We start from the raw sequence: 5,955 nt of genomic DNA, 5'->3' as shown, positions 1-5,955 counted from the left end.
ACCTCCAGCCCGTTCACTCAGAGACTGTCCCGGTCACCTGCTGTGACTTCCTGCCCGTCTTCCCTGGTCGCCACCCGCTCCCTTACAAGGACCGCCCCCTTGTATAGTAGCTCAGAGGTTCCGCCTCCCAGACCCGTTACACCCATCATAGAGCTAATCTGCCCTGAGGCAGAGGCAGATGAGAGAACAACACCTGTCATAGTGGGAACAAATGCCAACATCTTCCGTACGTTAGCTCAGTGCTGTCGTGAAGTTGGGTGAGAAAATTACTCACAAACCCTATCCATCCACCCAGTCTGTCTGGAAACCTATGTGAGGACAGAGGAGGAGAAGAGGAAACTGCAGCCTGAAAGCTTTGACCCTTGTTTTGAAGGAAGTGAGCTGAAAAGAGAAGAGAGGGGGTTGGTCATCGATGGCATGATGATGTGGGGGCAGCTTTCTCTTTAGGCGAATGGGACATGGGCCTCGCCCAAGGAGTAGAGTATCGCATTCGGTTGAAGGATCAAACGCCTTTCAGAGAGAGATCACGAAGATTGGCCTCTGCGGATATTGAAGATGTCAGGCAGCATCTACGCGGTATGTTAGACACAGGAGTCATCATAGAGTCTAGTAGCCCCTATGCTTCCCCCATCGTGATAGCTCGAAAAAAAAAATGAAGATATTCAAATGTGTGTGGATTATCATACCTTGAACAAACGTACGGTCCCTGACCAGTACACTGTGCCCCGAATAGATGAAGCTTTGGATTGCCTGCAAGGGAGCCAATGGTTTTCTGTGTTAGATTACCGGAGTGGCTACTATCAGATACCCATGTCAAAAGAAGATCAGGAGAAGACTGCTTTTATCTGCCCCATTGGGTTCTTCAAGTTTCAGAGACTAGCTCAAGGATTGACAGGTGGTCCAGCCACTTTTCAGAGATGTATGGACAAAGTAGTGGGGGACATGCACTTACAGGAGGTCTTGGTTTATCTAGATGATCTTATTGTTTTTGGGAAGACTCTGGAAGAACACAACCAGCGGTTGTTCAAGGTGCTGGACAGGCTGAAGGAGGCTGGGTTGAAGTTGTCCCTTGACAAGTGCCGGATTTGCCAGACGACTGTGAAATATGTGGGGCACATAGTCAGCAGAGAAGGAATTTCCACCGACCCCGCCAAAGTGGAGGCTGTGGTAAACTGGCCTAAGCCCACCAAGCTGAGGGAGCTTAGGTCCTTTTTAGGATTTTTTGGATACTACCGAAGATTTGTACCCCAGTACTCTCGGATTGCGAGGATTGACTCCCAGTGAACGCAACTACCCAGCTCACAAATTGGAGTTTCTGGCTTTGAAATGGGCTGTAGTGGACACGCTGCATGACTACCTCTATGGGGTACACTTCGCGGTTCATACCGACAACAATCGATTAACCTACGAGAGAACCACCGCAAAACTGGATGCCACGGGGTACGGGTGGCTTGCCGCACTCTCTTTGTATGATTTCAGCTTAAAGTATCGACCGGGGATCAGTAACATTGATGCAGACACACTGTCTCGCCTGCCTAGGGAACCTTTAAATGAGGAAGAAGAAGGATAGATAGAGGTCCCTGCCCATGAGGTGAAGACTCTGTGCCATAGACATCAAACTAATGCCCTCCCTATGCAGTGCTGTGCTAAATTCTTAGGAGTATCCAATGAAGCGCTCCCGTTGTTGTACTGCCGAGTGACAAATGTGAATTCAGACTCTCTCCCTCAACTGACTCTTAGTCAAGTCAGAAAGGTGCAGCAGGAGGATCGATCAGTGGGGGTAGTCCGATGGTGGGTTAAGAGGGGCTGGAGGCCTGAAAAGAATGCATTAAGAACAGAGGAGTCTGTCCTGCTGACTCGGCAGCTAGAGTCTCTAGTAGTAAGAAATGGACTACTATACCGGGAGGCAAAGTGCCAGAAGGGAGGAGTCTGCAGACAGCTGGTGTTACCCACCTGATTTCGGAGGATGGTCATGAATGCCCTGTCTCATGCTGCACATAACACATCTGCATCTCTGGCTGCTATGGGCATAAAAGGGGACAAACTTATGGTGTGGCACCCATGCTCCCCTGACCTCAACCCCATGAGAACCTCTGGAGCATCATCAAAAGGAGTGTCTATGATGGCGGGAGGCAGTTCACATCTAAGCAACAGCTCTTGGAGGGTATTCTGTCCTCATGCAAAACAATTAAAGCAGAAACCATCCAAAACCTGACAAATTCAATGGAGGAGAGAGTTCAGAAGCTCCTTTCGAACAAGGGGTCCTATGTGCAAATGTAACATCACCTAGAATAAAGTTTTGAGTTGAAAACTTTTTGATTTCAGTTTGTAATAACCTGCTAATGCTTATAATTTCAAAAATGACAATTTTTTTGTTCTTTATTAAAATGAAAAGGTTGAAAACTCTGCTGTGCATAATAATTTGGAACATGCATTTTGAGTGCAGTTTGAGTGTTTTATTTTTTTAAAAATATACTATTATCATAGGCAGTTTGTACAAAAACCTTTCAATTGTACTCTAATAGTTATTTGACTGGAAAATTACAATGACTGCAATTCATATAGGTAATTTGGGAAAATCTGAGAAAATATTATTTGCATAATAATTTGGAACACAGTGTAAATTAATAGAGTGGGATGCGATGAAGGCCTTTCTTAGAGGGCTCTTATTTAGAGATATCTGTAGGCGTAAATCACAAACTAAAAAAGAAGTAGAAAGTCTGGAAGCATTGGGAAGGGCAGAGGAAGAAGCTATCTATATATATAATCATCTTATCCCGTCTGTCTGTCTGTCTGTCCAGGAAATCCCGCGTCGCTGATTGGTCCGGCCGCGGCCAATCAGCGACGCGGGGTTTGAGAAAAAGATGGCGGCCGTTAGCGGCTCATTTGCAGGACGGAGGTCTGCGGCGATGCAGCAGGGAGATGACCGGCGCGAGGCGCTCATCTCCCGGCCGCTAGCTGAACGGAGGACCAGGGAGCGGCGCCGCCAGTCGGGATGCTTCTGCTGCGAGCAGCCGCTCATCTCCTGGCTTCTCGCAGCGGAAGTAGCCGCACAAGCAGCGCCGCTCCCCGGTCCTCACTAATACGACGCTGATTGGTCGCGGTCGACGCCCGCCACCAATCAGCGATATGGAAGGAAAATTTAAACGCCACTCTGCTGATTGGTTGCGGCCGGCCACCGCGACCAATCAGCATTATTGGCGCCACATTTAAACCCCGCTCTGCTGATTGGTTGCGGTGGCCGGCCACGACCAATCAGCGATATGGGCGGCAAATGTAAACGCCGCTCTGCTGATTGGTTGTGGCCGGCGACCGCGAACAATCAGCATTATTGGCGCCAAATTTAAACCCCGCTCTGCTGATTGGTCGCGGCCGCAACCAATCAGCGAGATTGGCGCCAAATTTAAACACCGCTCTGCTGATTGGTCGCGATCGCGACTAATCAGCGATTTTGGCGCCAAATTTAAACACGCTCTACAGTCCTCACTAACACGGTTCACTGATTGGTCGCAGCCGCCGCCCGCGACCAATCACCGATATTGCCGCCAAATTTAAACACCGCTTTGCTAATTGGTCGCGGTTGCCGGCTGCGACCAATCAGCGATTTTGGCGACAAATTTAAACACCGCTCTGCTAATTGCGCCCGGTCGGCCGCATACATATTCTAGAATACCCGATGCGTTAGAATCGGGCCACCATCTAGTAAATAATAATACACCTGAAACCCAGCGTGACCTTAGGAATGCGCAGGTTAAGATAAATAAGATTTTAATAGATAAAATGGCAAAAATACAGGCGTTCCGGAAAGCCAGTTTCTATGCTGAGGGGGAGAAGGTGGGACATCTATTATCAGTTATAGCATCGGCACAAAGGAGTAGTTCATTTATCCATGAAATGGTAAATGATAAGGGGAGGGTTGTTACAGAACTGGAGGGGATACTGAAAATCTTTAGAGACTTTTATAAAAAAAACTTTACTCCTCGGAAGGGATAGTGGCATTTGAGGAGATAGATAATTTTGTTGATTTAGTGTCGCTCCCTAAGCTAAACAATGAGAGCAGAGAGAGGTTGGATTCCTCCATTACTGTGGAGGAGATGGAGATTGCTCTGCATGGCATGAGTAATGAGAAGGCCCCGGGTATGGATGGGCTACCGTCAGAAGTATATAAACAATTTGCAGAACTTTTGTTGCCTAAACTATTGAAAGTATTTGAAGAGGCCAATGAGGGAGGATTGCTGCCTGCTTCTATGAGGGAGGCGGTGATAGTGGTGATTCCTAAGGAGGGGAAGGACCCTAGAATACCTGAATCATATAGACCAATCTCTTTGCTGACAGCTGATGTTAAAATCATGGCCAAAGTCCTGGCTAATAGGTTGACTGGGATCATTTCCTCCTTGATACATCCGGATCAGTCGGGATTCAAGCCCAATAGATCTAGTGCGGTTAATATAAGAAGATTGTATCTTAATCTCCAATTACAGACTGATAACCCAGGTCGTAGAGTAATCGCCTCACTGGATGCCCAAAAGGCGTTCGATAGTGTACAATGGGAATATTTGTGGAGAGTCATGCAAAAATTCGGTTTTGGACCAAGGTTTATCGAGTGGGTTCAATTGTTGTATTCCCAACCTACTGCCAAGATTAGAGTTAACGGAGCGATATCCCCTTCGTTCCATTTGGATAGGGGAACCAGACAGGGGTGCCCACTGTCACCACTCCTCTTTGCTATAGCAATCGAACCTTTGGCTGCAGTCATCAGGGAAACAAAGGAGGTCCAAGGGTTCAAGTATGGAATATTAGAGGAAAAAATTGCTCTGTATGCGGACAATCTTTTATTGTTTTGGGTGATCCATTTGAGTCATTGAGTTGTGCCATGCAGATAATTGAGAGGTTCAGGGCGATATCGGGGCTGAAGATTAACTGGTCCAAATCAGTTTTGTTTAAAGTGGATCGAGAGGTAGAATGGACAGATAGAGAAAAGGAAGCCAATAACTTGCAGTGTAAAAAAGTATTTAAATATTTGGGAATACAAGTATCTTTACCAGTAACAGACTACCTTAATATCGATTTATCACCATTACTTCAAAAAGTGAAAACTAAAATAGATATATGGACTAAACTACATATAACAGTGATGGGGAGAATAAACCTTTTTAAAAATGATCTTGATGCCCAAGTTGTCGTATGTCTTACATAATGCTCCTATGTGGATATCTAAATAGAGATTTAAGTCCTTAAATGTGATGATCAGAGCTCTGGTATGGGGGAAGAAGCAGGCAAGAATAAGGCAAGAAGTTCTCCAAAGACCCAAAGATGAGGGCGGATTGGCGCCGCCAAACCTGGAAATATATTTTCTGGCAGCTCAGAGTCAGCATTTTAAAGGGTGGTCATGCTCCGGGTCTGGCGGATCTATTAAAAGAATATTGGAGTATTCCATTGGGGAAAGACAGATACTTGAGGGCCTGGAGGGAGGAGACATGAATAGGTTGGGGGAAAAAATGCCTACAATAGATCTTATACATAAAACCTGGAACACAGTAAAGAAGGTAAGGGGAGTAAGGGGACTAACCAAGTTTACACCTATATGGAATAATAATAATCTCCCAGAGATACAAAAGATTGGTAATATAAGAGAATGGACAGGTAGAGGAATTAATTATATGTATCAAATAATGGAGGGGGAAAGTCTTAAACCTTTCTCGCAGTTGCAGAAAGAATTCTTGCTGCCAAATACAGAATGGTATCACTATGGGCAGGTTAATCATGCAATTAAATCCCAAAGAACCAAACAACGACTGGTAGTGGAAGCACATCTAGTACTGGAGTATATTTGTTAGGAGGGGGGTACCAGGGGAGTAATCTCGGGCACGTATAGAGACTTGATGCATACATTTCTCCTGGAGTTTCCATTGAGATCTAAAAGTAAATGGGAAGAGGAAGTGGGATTCATAAGAG

Source organism: Phyllobates terribilis, unplaced genomic scaffold, assembly GCF_046119375.1.
Source record: "Phyllobates terribilis strain yellow unplaced genomic scaffold, ASM4611937v1 Scaffold_297__1_contigs__length_2349677, whole genome shotgun sequence".
In the NCBI taxonomy this organism is placed as follows: Eukaryota; Metazoa; Chordata; class Amphibia; order Anura; family Dendrobatidae; genus Phyllobates; species Phyllobates terribilis.
The sequence above is the reverse complement of the archived record's forward strand: the minus strand, read 5'-3'. Positions refer to the sequence as shown.